The sequence below is a fragment of the Calonectris borealis genome, chromosome 2 (assembly GCF_964195595.1).
Source record: "Calonectris borealis chromosome 2, bCalBor7.hap1.2, whole genome shotgun sequence".
In the NCBI taxonomy this organism is placed as follows: domain Eukaryota; kingdom Metazoa; phylum Chordata; class Aves; order Procellariiformes; family Procellariidae; genus Calonectris; species Calonectris borealis.
In genome coordinates, this window is record NC_134313.1 from 153,258,208 (window position 1) to 153,273,171 (window position 14,964).

At 41.8% G+C, this 14,964-nt stretch overlaps 1 non-coding gene across 1 annotated transcript; it reads right to left on the minus strand.

Annotated features, from left to right (window-relative positions):
• Positions 1-4,081: 4,081 nt before the first annotated feature.
• TRNAN-GUU (transfer RNA asparagine (anticodon GUU)) lies at positions 4,082-4,155 on the minus strand. The gene has a single exon. It is a non-coding gene; the product is annotated as a tRNA-Asn (tRNA).
• Between the last annotated feature and the right edge of the window lie 10,809 nt (positions 4,156-14,964).

Below are 14,964 nucleotides of genomic sequence, written 5' to 3' on the forward strand. Positions count from 1 at the left end.
TTGTATTACTGTATCATGCAGAATATGTGGGCTGAGCAAATCTTGTTTGTTAGCATTGAGATCAAAGGATTTTTCTGGGTTTTGTAGGCTAGCAGCAGAGGAAACTTGTAGGAGCATTAAAACTGAATAACAATTATTTTAGTATTATTTCAGTAATATTGGGCAAGTATCATAATGCTGGCAGATGCCTGTAATTTATTTCCATACCTATTTTCCCCCTAGTCTGGGTGCATCCCTGTGTTGAGAAGAGACTTACTTTTCAGTTTCTATCACTAAAGGTCCTTTTATCACAGGACCTGGATTCATGTTTCATTCTGCCTTTGTCAGATCTGACAGCTCTTGTCAAAGGGAGGAACTGCAGAGTACTCTGAATAGTGGGTATTGTTCTGCAAAAGAATCAAGTTATTTGCTCTCTCTTTCCCTGCAAAATTTTTCTGGAGAGAGGAGTATTCTGAAACAGCATATTTAGTGAGACTGGGAGCAGTTAAACAGCTTTTTTTTTTAAGAAAAAAAAGCACAGATGTTTTCTAATAGAGCTAGTTGCAAGTCAATCTTCTTCATCTTTTAAGCATGTTTGGTTATGTCCCTGGGGAATGGCTTTTCCTAGAGTCTCACAACCTTTCCTCATTGCTCTGTCAGGAAGCTATGGAGGGGTGGGTTCCTGTGCTTCCAGTATTTGTTAGAGCAAATTTAGCATCAGTTACTCTTACTCTGCTATGTTTTTGTTTTGTTTTTTTTTTTTCCTAATCCTTCCTCTTCTTTTTTTTTTTTGGGTGGCGAGGGGAAGCTGCCATCTTTCAAATAAGACTGTTCCCATACTTTCAAAGTTGCTTTTCCTCTTTGCAGGTCAGAATTGTATCACCATTATCTCCAAGTGCACTTTCATTGTTGTAGCTGTAATGCAAGCATATCTGAAACTATTGCAAGCTGTATCATAACCTCTGCTTAGTACTGATTTAAGCCTAGGTCTTTGTGGAGTATTGAGTATTGCAGTCAGAGAAGTATGCGCAAGAGATCCTTCAGTCTACCTCAGTAGGTAGCTGAGGGTTAATGGAGATAGCTGTTGTTTGCTCGTCATCAAGTAATGAGAATGTATCCATTTCCATGGCGGATAGTTTTATAAGAAAATACTAAACCAGAATGAGATAACTGAGAAACCTTAACATGATCATGAAAGACAGTTAAAAGTGAAGTTGTTTCCAGTTCATTTACTCTGTAGTAATGAAGTCATGAATGTAGTCATGTAGGTGTCAAAAATACTGACAAGCAGTTAAGTACTTGTGGCTAGCAGAGGTTTTCTGTAGTCTTTACACTAGCCTGGAAGAATATGGCACAGCAGTTGCATCTTCTTGAACTTATATTTGAGAATACTACTAAGTGTTGTTATGGCTTTGTCTTGGATTTCTTCTTCCACTGTTTTAAAAAGGGAGGTGGGACAGGCTTCTGGTGGAGATTTCAAGATGCTTTTTTTATTTCTAGTGGGGCTTTTATCCAAATTACAGCATCACTTTTCCTGTTCTCCTACTGCAATAATGAGATCAACAGCTGGCTCAAAGTAAGTCTTAACAAAATGAAAACCTGAGTTCAGTAAGTCCCCAAACAATACCAATGACTGTCTCATCAACCTTGGCAGAACTTCAGGAAACAGTGGTGTGGCAACTGCTCTGTATGCTTCGCTTTGTTAGTTCCCTTGTTTACCAGCAGCCTGAAGTTTATATAGTGAACTACAATAATCCTTCTAATCTTGTAATAATTCTATGTTTTGAGGCTGAACTGGAAGCATTTTTTCAAACACTTGCAAAACTTGGGCAGCCTGTGTTGTGATCAGCACAAGTTACTGCTATTTAGCTACGGAGGATTGATATAAATGTTCAAGCTGCTGCATCCAGCCCATATGTGCTATCTTGTTGAAAGCTCCTGTAGTAGTTTTTAGTGTCTTGCTGTCCTTCATGAAGGTGTCAAGAAGCAACATTAGTATGAGCAGGGCTTTTTCATGTAGCCAGACAAATCGTTGCATGGTTTTCAGAGCTAGTTGAGCCTTCAAGGACGAAATATAAGGTGTTTTTCCTGGTCACTTTCCAACAGCATCAGTTTTTGGGGAAAAAAAAGAGAAAGTTTTGTAAGGTTTCCACATACCTTGCTCTTGAGTACCTGTAGCACCTTAATTAAAAATTGATGAAGGGTTATACAGACAAAGAACTCAAAGGTGTGTTTCCAGACTAGTGTATGCTTACATTCTGTGGCTCATTTTAATGCAAGAGTAAGAAGTTCTGTCCTTGTCCTTGTGCCAGAGTAACATCTGGTCCTTTCTGTTGGAGTTTAAATGGTCATGGTGGTTAGCTACTGAAGATTTTTTTCTCATGCTACTAGTTTCTGTAGCATCTATGCACACTTTACATACAATGATAGCAAAATGCCTAGTGAAGTTCTGGAACTCTTGGGCTCTAGTTCTTTATTTCAGAAGCTTAAAAACCCAGAAGAAGCCTTAAAATAGAGGTGTCAAATCATGATTGGAAGGAAACTTTTGTAGTGTTTTCTGTGTATGGTCGGCTCTGGATTTACTTGATTCTGGAAACAAGTTTTCTGGTTGGATCCTTTTGACAGGAGTGCTTGGTTCCCAGATCTTAATGCTTGTTAGGCTGGACTTTCTGATTTGAGGAATGTGGCTATCAAGATGTTCATGACAGCATGAAACTTGTTCTTTAACATAGCTAGATCTGGAGCTTCTCATTACTACTTAAGATTAGAAGCAAAGCTGTAAACTGGGGTTCAGGGAAGAGCAGTAGCAGCCGCCCAAACTGTGAAGGCAGTTTTAATAATATATAATACATTTGATGTATAATAAATTATATACACAAAATATATAATTATTATATAATATGCATCTAGTAAGCATACTATTTAATATAATTAACAAAAACTTTTTTATAATTAATATACTTTATTAAAATATATAATGCAATATAGAAATATAATGTATATGTTATATTAATATTTTATATTGGTTAAAGATTATGTATCATCTCTGAACTTCAGCTTCAAACATAATGAATTATTTTAATTCAGGGTAGTATGACAAAGGTACAAAGCCTGTGGGCAGGTGTCATCCAGAAGAACAGAAGGAAGGATGCCTATGGAAGCAAGAATTGGGCTTTATATACCCATAATGCCTGAGCTTGGTATGAAATCAAAGCTGAAGTTCTAGATTAATTGGGTACTCAGGGTGCCAGAGGTCAGAGATCACATCTGCCCAGATGTGATTTGACTTAAATTTTTCTCCTAACAATATCCTGAATCATAGAATGGTTGATGTTGGAAGGGGCCAGTGGAGGTTGTCTGGTCCAACCTCCCTGCTCAAGCCAGGACACCTAGAGCTGGTTGCCTGGGACTATGTCCAGACGGCTTTTGAATGTCTTCAAGAGGGGAGACTCCACAACCTCCTTGGGAAACCTGTTCCAGTGCTTAGTCACCCTCACAGTAAAAAAAAAAAAAAAGTGTTTCCTGATGTTCAGAGGGAACCTCCTGTGTTTCAGGGCATGCTCATTGCCTCTGGTCCTGTCACTGGGCACTACTGAAAAGAACCTGGCTTTGTCCTCTTTGCACCATCCCTTCAGGTATTTACATAGATTAATAAGATCCCCTCCTCAGCTTTCTCTTCTCCAGCCTGAACAGTTCCAGCCTTTCCTTGTAGGAGAGATGCTCCTGTCCCTTCATCATTTTTGTGGCCCTTCCTTGGACTCTCTCCAGTATATCCATGTCTCTCTTCTACTGTGGAGCCCAGAACTTAACACACTACTCCAGGTGTGGCCTCACCAGTGCTGAGAAGAGGGCAAAGATCACCTCCATCTGCTGACAATGCTCCTTCTGACACAGCCCAGGAGACTATTGGCTGCTGTTGCTGCAAGGGCATATTGCTGACTTATGTTCACTTGGTGTCTTTGAGGAATCCCAGGTCCTTTTCTGCCAAGCTGCTTTCCAGTGGGGTGGCCCCCAGCATCTACTGGTGCCTAGGGTGGTTCCTCTCCTTGGCACTTCTTGTAGGGGGCTTCATGAAGTTCCTGTCAGCCCTTAAAATGGAGCTCGCCCCTGGGTGGGCTCGAACCACCAACCTTTCAGTTAACAGCCGAACGCGCTAACCGATTGCGCCACAGAGACTGACATGCAGTGTTTTTCTTCAGAAGAGCTGAATTCCCGATTGTGTTTGGTAACTGCTGATGGTGGTGGCTGTATGTGTTGGACTGTGACAGACCAGTACTGCTGGCACATTGCTGCAACAGACCTGATGTGTTACTGTGTCAGAATACTGTAAAAGATGGGGGTCGGGGGAAGAAATGCTGTTACTCCTGTGGGGTGTGAAAGGTGAGATTCTTGTGATTTGAAGAAGTAGCTATTCCTCACCACTTTCCTCCCTCAGGAGAGGAGGGCTGAGGTCATGTCGTGCTGGGCCATCTGCTAGTATTTCAGAGGTGGGTTAACAGCACTGTTTCTCCGGCCAAAGCTACAGAAAGGCCCTGCAGTGTCCATGTGCTTTTTGTGCTCCTGGGCATGGCTGTAAGAGGTCTGAAAACCTGTGTGGCTGTGAACGTTAATGCAATTAAAGCAAAACACAGGCACGCTTCAGAACATGGATTGAGAGACATCTGAGATGCTGACTGCAGAATCCTCACTGCATCTGGGATCTGGGGATTGGAGATGAGACAGGTCTTCGGCAGGTCTGAACAAACAGTGAAGATTTTATGGTGAAACTTGCATTTTTTTTTTTAAGTTTCATAGGTGTACTACCACCTCAAAGAAAGCACTGATAGCTTCAGTTTGTAGTGGGCATATGTATTTTTCACTGTCATTCAACAGCCAGGAGAAGACGGAGCCTTTCACTCTGTATGCCCTTGTGTATTGATGGAAACCAAAGGATATGAAATACTGAGAAACATGACAGGAGTTCTGTTCAGCTAGTGAATCTCTACCTGTTTTATGTCTGTTTCAATATCTTAGCCTTTTTTTGTTGTTCTTTTTGTAAAGAAAATACAGCAAAACGTTCACTTGAAAATGGTTGAATTGCTTTTAAAAGTGAGGAATCTTAATCTGCGCAAGGTTGCGCTTTGCAGTGCTGCTGACAACGTTGGCGAAGTGCTCCTGTGACTGAGCTGCGTAAGCATAGGAAGATGTGTGGGTAATTGTTTTAGAAGGAGTTTGAGCAGTTTTCTTTTGGAGCGATAGGAACGGGTAGGTGGAGAAAAACATACTTTCAGTAGTAGCAGCAGCAGAGAGCCTCTCCGAGCACAGAGTTTGACAGAGAGCAGCTTCCTTTCCCTTCCTCTGGTGTTTTAAGCTGTACTGTAAGGAAGTCTACGCCATGTGCCTCAAAGCTGTGGAGCAGGTCTGTCCACAGTGTGCGCTCGGTCCCGCTCCACCGGCTGCTCCCCTCAGGAGCTAACGGGATGGTACTTGGCTCCTATCTGACCTGCGCGCCCTGGTGTCCTTCTGCTGGGATCCCTGCCACGAGGCAAAGGTGCAGATCCAGGTTTCATCCTGAGCTGGAATTGGAGGGTAGCTGGGCTGTACGGGCCTGGGAGCTAAAATGTCCTCACGGGTGGCAGAGTTTAAATGTAGCCATAGGGACGAGTCCAGAAAGTTGCAGAGCCAACTTGCTGAGTCCAGGACCATATGTTTTTTAGTGAAGTGTTAATAATGGTGTCTCAGATGGTTTCCAACATAATCTGCTGGAGCACCGACAGCGTTCAAGTTTTGGCAATAGTGTTTGAGTTAACAAATTGTTGGTTTTCAATTCGGCAGGCATTACTCATACAGGCTTTTCTGTAACTTACAGTGTTTGAGTCAAAGCTTGTAGGAGAGGGAGGACTTACTAAATTAGCAGATCTCGTTGGAAAGAGACAAGTGTTAAGGCACAGAGGTCCTTTTTCAGGTCCATGAAATGGCTGCGATAATGCTATTATTGCAACATATTGCTGTTTTTTGGTGTAAACCAGAAGATACAACAGTACCCTTTTGTGTCAGGTCTGAATGCCTGTGCCTCCCTCTACATATGTAGCAATCCAGGTAGAAAGATGGTAAATGACTAAGGGTGTGAAAAGCATCAATAGACTGTTACCGTGGCACAGACACCGGAGCTAGTTCAGGCACCGGTGGCGGTCTGGCTGAAGCAACACAGAGCTCAACAGTTGAACGTACCCCTCCAGAAAGCAGGCTGCTTCCTGGGGCTTCTCTGGTTTGGTGCCGCAGGGAGCGTATTTGGGAATGGACCTGCTCCAGCTGTGAGGTTTGACAGTCTGACCTTGCTCCAGGGGCAGGAGCACCTTCCTACCACGCTATTTTTTCTCCTAGGACTGCGTGCTAGCTGACAAACGGAATGAAGGAAACTTCTGTTGTTTCACAGGCAAATGTGATGAAATATGATGGGCTGGCTAACAGATTTCTATGGTCTGAGCCAGCAGGTGAATTTAACCCTGGGAACATCCTGCCTGCTTCTCTTCTCACTCTAAACAGTAAGAAAAAGCCGCCTTTTGGTCTTGTAATTTCCTTTTGCCTAGAGAGGAGAGGCAGACTGTGTGAGGCTGGAGCAATCAAAAAGAAGTGCAATGACGTGTCCCCTGTAAGTTGCAGACAGACAGCAGTGGTACCTGAAGGCCTGCAATGATACGCTTCCTTTCTCTCGCGCTCCTCAAAATATGAGTAGCAGTGTTCTGAGCTTAGTGGAAATTATTTGCTATGTACTTCACAGTAGTAGTCAAAAGCAATAAAAGCATTGAAATGCATTTGCCATGCCCTCCAGAGAAGTCAAAATTATTTGACAGTATACAGATTGGAACATTTTATCGTACTAGCTTGAAGTCTGAACACATCCTTTGTTTGCAGACTTAGTCCGGGAAAACAGAGCAGGAAAGAACTTTAAGACACCATGGTAGTCTTTCTCTCTACCCTAAGAACGGATCAAGTACACTCAAACCATTCATGTATTTAAAATATTCTTACAAGAAACCCAACAATGAAGATTTTATTGCCTCTGCAGACAATCTCTTCCACTGTTTTTAGAACCTTAATAATGGAAAGCTTGTCCTTCTGTTTAAGCTTTATTTCCTTTGTTGTAATGAGAGTGTGTTCCTTAGCTGGGGCTTCTATTGAAACCCGTGTTTGCCAGGTGATGCCTATGTGCCCAATGGAACCAAGCTTAAGATTTTTTTTTCTTTTATGACATGTAAAATAAAGAAGCAGTTGCATTTCCAGCTGGACAGGAAAGCTGCTCATTGTAAAGTGATGCCTTTTCAATTTTTTTTCTTTTTGGGTAATACAGTACAGAACTAGTAATGTAATCTCTCTCTGAGCCTGTGCCTCTTTTTTTAACGCATCAGTGTCTGGAAATGATCCATATCAAAAAGCTTAAACCTAGTAATAGACTTAGTTCTCGGTGTGGCTCTGAGGAAAGCAGCTTAACTGCTCTATGTGTCTCTTGTATAGAGGAAAACACCTCTAAGGCTTTTTTTTGTTCACTAAAATCTGAGTTTTTAGTTTAATGACCCTGTGGTAGTCCACATATTTCAGAATGTCTACTTGGAGTTTTGTCTCCTAGCTGAGTCCTAAAAAGCTGTGGTATTGTTAGTAGCTGCTCCTGAGCTGAGGCAAATCCTTGGGGATGATCGGCCCCAGCTGCGCCCGCTGCAGTGCAGTGGGAATCAAGTCAGTGGACTTGGAAATGCATGAAAACATGTTAAGGGAAAACAAACGCTGAAGAGCCCCTGATTTTTCTGACAGATGGTGTTTGAGTGTTTTTTCTATCTATAAGTAAATCATATAATTAAGAATTGTTTCAGTTCAGTTATTTAAATTCATGGGTTTTTTGTTTGCTCTGTGCTTATGCTTCTGTCTTGACCCAGGCCTGTGCTTGATGGCTCTGCAGGTTTTCATGCTGTGTTTAGCCTTGGCAGTGCTGTGCAGGTGAAATCCTTTAGCGTGGCTGCTATTAATATGTTAGCGACCACATGTAAGTGATTAACATTAGTGTGGTTTCCCTATGTTTAGTGGGAAGTTCTAGGTCTAATGTTAATTTAGTAATAAAAGGAGATTAGATTTGAAATATTTTAGGGATGTTCAGTCTTACAGGCATGGCTGAAATGGGAAGGGAAGAAATTATATGGCGCTGAGACAGCAACATAGTTTAATAGCAGCTTATGCTAAAGAATACCATGATATTTTGTAATTAACTTGCAAACACTCACTGTCTGCATTGCAAGAAGGATTACTTTGATATCTCTAATAGGGGAACTATTAAATAAAGCAGTTGCTATCTATTAGCAAGGAGTTGCGTATCTTCTGAACACTTTGCTGCTCAAATCCTGCTCTAGAAATGTGCACCGTGTTGAAGGACTGTGCTGTCTCCTCCTGCAGTGCTCAGAAATCCATCCTGCACTGTCAGAGCAAGCAGCGATAGGAGAGGGGCTGGAAAAGTGCTCTGCAGCCTGACCTACACCTATAGTGTGGGCAGTCTTCTGTGTCCATCCTTGCAAGTAGCATATGTTCTTTATCCCCCTTGATCCCTAGATATTTTTATGGCATAACCGATACGGGGAAGTGAGGGAGCAAATTAGGAGGCGGGCGGGAATGAAAAAGTAGGCCCGTGAATGTTAAAGATAGAATCTGCTCTTTTCTGCCTCTCCCAGCCTCAAAACTGCTTGCAAGACAGATTGACATAAAGGACTACAGACATCTTTAGGACTATGCCATTGCTCAAGTGCGTGTGTGCATTATATGAAAAATGATACCAATCATGTGTAAAATAACTTTAAGATGTGAGAGCTTGTGTGTGTTCTCGTGCTCTGTAACCTCTGCCTCCCTTGCAGACTCTCCTGTAGGCTTTGCAAGGGTTAGAGGAGTTTGCTACCAAGCAGAACTCTTTCCTCCAGAGCTTTTATCTTTAAAGTGACCTATTGAAAAATTTTCCCTTTGCCTGTGCAGAACTGATTTTTTTATGAAGTTCTGTCAAATCTCCTAATCCCATTTTGGTCTTTCGGTGCAATTTACTTTATCCCAAAACTCAGCTCTCCAAATTTGCCAAAGAAAACACCAGGCGTTACAGAAAGACCATTTTAAATGAAGCTGTTTGGAGGAGCCTGTTAAGAAAGTAAAAAAGTAAAAGAAAAAGGAAAGAAAAAAAAAGACAAAAGGCAATGTGTTTTTCATATCTTAAATATATGTTGAAAAAAAATCTTTCTTTTATGCTGTGATTAGAGACTATGTGGACCCTTGAAACTACAATCTCTTTCCTTACTGAAATTTTATATCTTTCAGTTAATAAGGGGCCATGAAAGTGCTGGAATTTTTATTTAAAGACCAACGTGAATGTTATAATAAGATATTTGGAGGCATAACTAAGGAATGCTGCTAAATGAGATTTTGCAAGCTGATAGGAGAGAAGGAAGACAGTATATTTGTCTTGGGCACCTGCAGCTCTCCATTACCATAGTGTGTGAGCTCTCTGCAGTCATTAGCCCCCCGCAGTGCTTTGAGTTAGGCTTGCTGAGTCACTGCAAGATGGGTCTTGATTTCTGTAGAAGCATTTAGGTGGCAAACTCCCCTTAAGTATTCAGGCACAATTATTTGTGTAAAACCACAGCTTGTACTAACATGCCTGAGTTCCCACCTAGTGTCCTTGGCCCCAACCAGTTCTTTCCCCCTAGTACAGTAGTCGTAGCTTTCTGATAAAAAATGGCGCTATATATAAGCTTCATTTAGGCTCAGTGGAAGTATGGGGAAATAGGGATTATGGCCTGACCCAGGAGCCATTAGTTTGTGTTCCCAAGGCTGGCTGTGTGCTGTTGCTCGAGCGCTCTGGCTTTGGGTCAGAGAGAGGACGCAGTTATGCTTCCTCTGGATTAGAGCAGATTTCGGTTACGGTTTTGCTCTTGGAAAGAACCGTGTAGGGAGAACGTGCTGGATGTATGGGCTCTTTCAATGGACTCATCTTACTGAATGATCATGATGTCTGTGTAGGGTTTCTTTGCTCTTCTTCTCAATAGTCTGTCAAAGTTTGTTGTTGGTTTTTTTTTGACCGTTACTAGCAGTGACTTACAATTTTTACAAACTCTTGATGAAAATGGAGTGCCTGCAGTGTTGTGCCTGCACTAATGTCTGAGGTTTCTGGCTGACATTTACCTTGTTAGTAATGTCAGTTTAATCCATTGAGCATGGAGCTTACGGATACCATGTAGTGTGGGTGTTTTCTTTAGAATATCGATCATGGTGTGTCAAACTCTGAAAAAACTGTGTCATTTTCCTTACCACTTACTTTGTGTTTGCCCCAAAGAAGGAAAGCAGATTTTCCTGATGAGACCCGTTTCCCATAAACGGTGTTTAAAAATGCTTAATTCTGCCAGCTATTCCACCCTCTGGCCAATCTCATTAAAGACTTGCTCTTGACTTGTCTCATGTTACCATTTGTCTCTTACTGAACCCGTTTTGTGCAGTTACATGCAGCTCTGGAGGCTATAAAATCCCTTAGCAATCTTTTCAGTCCCTGGTGTAGTTCTGCTCTCTGGTTCATGCCTCCTAGCTGCACAGTGATTAAAATACACTTTCATTCTTTACTAATGGCATACTGTATCATCTTTCTACTGCATTGTCTGGGACTAATGTCTGTATAGTTCCAGATCTTCCTACTTGCCTTTTTGGATACTGATACAGCACCATAACGTCTCTACTTTGTGGAATTTCAGTGGAATTCAGTATTTATTAGACATAGCTATCAAATGACTAGACATCTCCTCAGCTCTTGTAGGATTCTTGGATGCAAGTTACCTAAATCTAGCTAATATAACTTAAAAATCTAGGTTCTAAGAGATGTTTATTCTCAGTAAGAATTCTTTAACGTTCTCCCTAATTATCAGTGGATTGGAAACTGTTTCATGGGGAGCTCAGCCTTGCTGGTAGCAGGTCAGTTAGCTGCTGTGGGAGGAGAGGAGGACACTGGGCTTCTCTCATGCATTTATCCTGATTCTTGTGCTGATCACGCTCCTTCCAAAAATGTTTTTGGTTTAAATGTTCAAGTTGAATATTGTGTCCTAGGTTACAACAAGAGTTGTGAGCTTGGGGGAGTCCTACATTCACACAAACACAGTGTCTTAGCCTTGCTGGCCGCTCTCCTCTCACAGGCAGTCCTTGTCTGAAATCTTGCATTTCTGTCATGCAATAACATGGAAGCTTGTGGAGGGATTTACTTTTCAGATCAAAGACAAAATCTCTCAGCAAAGCTCCCTGACATTCTGCAAATGCAGCTCTTTGTGCCTTACAAATGGAGAAATTGAACCCTTGTGTACATGCTGGCTTCAGGCTTAAGCTGGCATATTTTCATTTATCTTAGTAAGCATGTTAAAAATCACACCTTCAGTTAAACTGGTTCAAGCTGGCCACGTAGAGAAGGCCAGAGATGGATCACACAGAATGACTGCCTTCAGACTGGGCAAAAATGATGACTTTGTCCTGAAGTGGCTGAATGGCTCCAGCTGGTTTTTGTTGTGTGGTACAAGAACCCTCTGTCTGAGGCAGTGTCAGGATTAACAGCCTGGCTGGTGTGTTCCCTCTCTCAGTACACTACGCTGTCTCGCTTCCTGGATGCTCTAAAAATTACTGTGAACTCAGAGGTGAGAAAGTAAATTCCACTCAGAATAACTCACCACAATAGGCAGATCTTTGCAAAGCAAGGAAATGATTTAAAAAAAAAAAAAAAAAAAGCTATTAATCGCAGAGTAAACTAAGTGAGATGAAGAAAAGCAGCAAGGGAGGAAGAACAGAACTGGTTTTGGACCAAACGCTTTTCAAGGTCTCTTCCATAAGATGGCAGCAGCTTATTTTGTGAGCTGGACTGGGAGACTGATGTGAAAGGGTATCTGCTGGGAGCCCTACAAAACAGGCAGTCGGTCTTCATAGGCTTTATCTCTATTTGCTCGGTACACATCCCTTATAATTGTCCCAATATAGATCACTTGGGAACTGTACTTTATGTGCTAAACAGTTTTCTGTTGTTTGGGACAGTGGTGATTTGATTTTATTTTTTTTTTCCCACATACAGGCACAGATGCTAAGAGGCAAACTCCGCAAGAGAGTTAGTATCAAATGACGCTTTTGCATTCACAGGGGTTGAGTGTGCAGGATGCAGGGAGAGTGACAGGGTTGTTTGGCCTTTTTTGGATTTTTTTTTTTTAAAGTGTTTCACTTTGTGCAGTTATTTTGTTAATCTCTGCCCAAAGCAACTTGAGTTCTGTGAGCAGAAGAGGTAGAAAAACAATTGGGATTTTGTCTCCTCAAAAAAATGTTTCATGACACTGAACTGTTTCAGTTGAATCAAACACTCATTTTCTTTCGAAGAGGGGGATTGTGGAGAGAGGGGATTTTTTTTTTTTTTTTTTTTGCCTAACAGAAAGCAGTGGAAGGAAAAACATTTCAGAGGAACTATTTTCTGAAGTCTTATGACATGAAGAATTTTATATTTCAGCTATTTTCACTTTTCCTTCTAAATGTTCTCCATATTTTTCAGTGACACCCACAATGGCATGTGCAACACATCTTGCAATTTGACTGTCTCCTATTCTTTGACGCATTTTTCTCTGCAGATGAGTGTCAGACACTTATCCCGTTAGTACCAAATATTTAACAGTCGTAAACTGCTGTGATACCCTCTAATAGAAGATTCTGTTTAAGTGCAAATTATGAATCATTTTCTCAGTGTTTGTGCTTATTCTGAATAGCTGGACAACATGGGAGGAGATAAAAGCAGCCTATTTTTGGCTTGCCCTGGTGCTTACACTTACCGGCTGATGTTAGTCATCTGTTTTTGTTTCCTGTGGCCCATTAGTATCCAGTCCATCAAGGGCTCAGGAGTCACAGTAACAAAACTGTAAACTTGAAGAGTGGAAGGAGTAAGACTCTGTGGTATTTGCCTTCCATTCGTTTTTAAATTAAACAGTTCAGCTTCTGTGATTCTGATTTCTGTGTGTTGATGGACTGTTACAATACAGCCCAAATGGAGTCCATTGCGAGCCGGTTCCGACACTGCTCCTCTGTCCTCTAATGCAGACTCTGGCTTGCTGAGGACCCCAGGGCTGGATCTTGTCTGGAAGTGAATGGGCCAAACACAGCAAGTGTGTCCACAGGTATGCTGGGAAAGGGATGCACCCAAATTACTGATGACAGGAGTCTGATAGTTTTAATCCTGGAGGAGAATTTGGGGGTTTAGAGGCTGAGAGCATCTCTTTCTTAACTATTGACCTGTTTTTCTACTGAAAACAGCAGCTGAGAAGGGTTGATTTAGCCCCTTTTCCTTTCTCTGAATCATGCCCCAACCTCAACACGGAAAAGAAGGACTTTCAGCTCTCAAATTTTGGCCAGTGGTGAAGTTTAAAGTCTTCGAAGAAGTTATGCTTGGCAAGAAATGCAGTATTTTAAGGGGTCATTTCATTGTTACTGGTGTGCAGCCTGTGTGCTGCCTGATTTATACCAAGGAGACTCCTGGAATGTGTGTCCTGGTGACTTCTTTCTTTCTTTCCAATTAACATTAAAGAAATAAAAAGAGAGGTGAAAGCAAGTTATTTGAATAACATTTAAATGTTTTATTTATTCTAGAAAGGTTCACGTTCTTTCCAAGAGTCCACTTTCTTCCATTTTCAGAATGGAGCCTTTTTCACCTCAAATTATTTGTATTGTGATAGCATCCAGAGTCTCTGGTCAGGATGGCTCCAGGGGGCTTGGGGTAACAAATTGGGTGAAATGAAAAGGAAAAGTAAATGAGAGCAGTTCAGAGCGTTTGGGGAACACTGGGTGTGCAAAGTTGGCTTGTGGCACTGAGCGCAGGAACAGATCGACACAGATCTGGAGCCTGGATGGGGAGGACCAAGTGCAAAGCAAAGTGCTCGGTTTATTCAGTTGAAGTGGAGTGGATGAGGCTGAGAGGGATGGCCCAACATCCAGCTGAGTGTTAGCCTAAGGAGGGGGCTTTCCATGGCCACATAAAGTGCTTTTGTTTTTCTTTTGTGCAAAGTTTTGTTATGGGACAAGTTAATGGCAATAATTTTGGTTAGTAACTGACCCAAGTCAGTTGGGTATCAGATGTTGCCACATATTACTTTGTTTTGGTGTTTAGCCACAAATAACTCGTGACAATATTTTTGTATTATAATACACCATAATTTACTTCTAGCAAGCATGTAATTCCTAAGAGACAGAGAGGCATTCAGCCTATACGTTCTTTGGTCCACTCTGTATTGAATCCAACACAATGGGTGCAGCTGAATGATTTAGTGTCATCCTGAAAGAATTCACACAGGCTGCTGAAAAAGAAAACAGGCCATGGAAATAAGTTGTAACTAAATGTGTTCTTAAATATAGGGCTACAATGTGCACAGAGGTTGTATAATGCTGTCCCCTGCTGAACTTTTTCAAGAGTCTTGGAGCCTTACCCTCCTGCGGGATAAGAAAAAAAAAAAGGCATCCTGTAGGGTAAATTCCACTAACCAGTAAATTCTGTGAAATGCTTCTTTCATGTCGGACAGGTGGAAGTTCAGGCTTCCAGGACAGCTCAGGAGAAATATGAGATTCATACCAAGCATGAAGGTATTCTGTTTATTGACACACTGGTTTAAGTAAGGGTGAGAAATCCAAGAAATCTGCTAAAATCTCCCTACTAGGTGGAGGTAACTGGGGGAGTTTTCAAGTCTGCTGTGTGTCAAAACAAACAGTTTGCTAGTTCACTGGGTGTTCACAGGCTGGGGGAAAAAAGAAGTCGTGGAGCTGATCAATAGCTTTTGAGTAGCTTGGCCTGCAGTGCTATATGCCAGAGCTGGCACTTGGTACAAATATAACTCTTCCTGTGGCAAGATCCTGACATGACGCTAGCACTAGGTGCTGGCTTGCGTTACAGCAAAATCAATAGAAATTCAGTGTTTTGCTTGATAAGCCCAATTA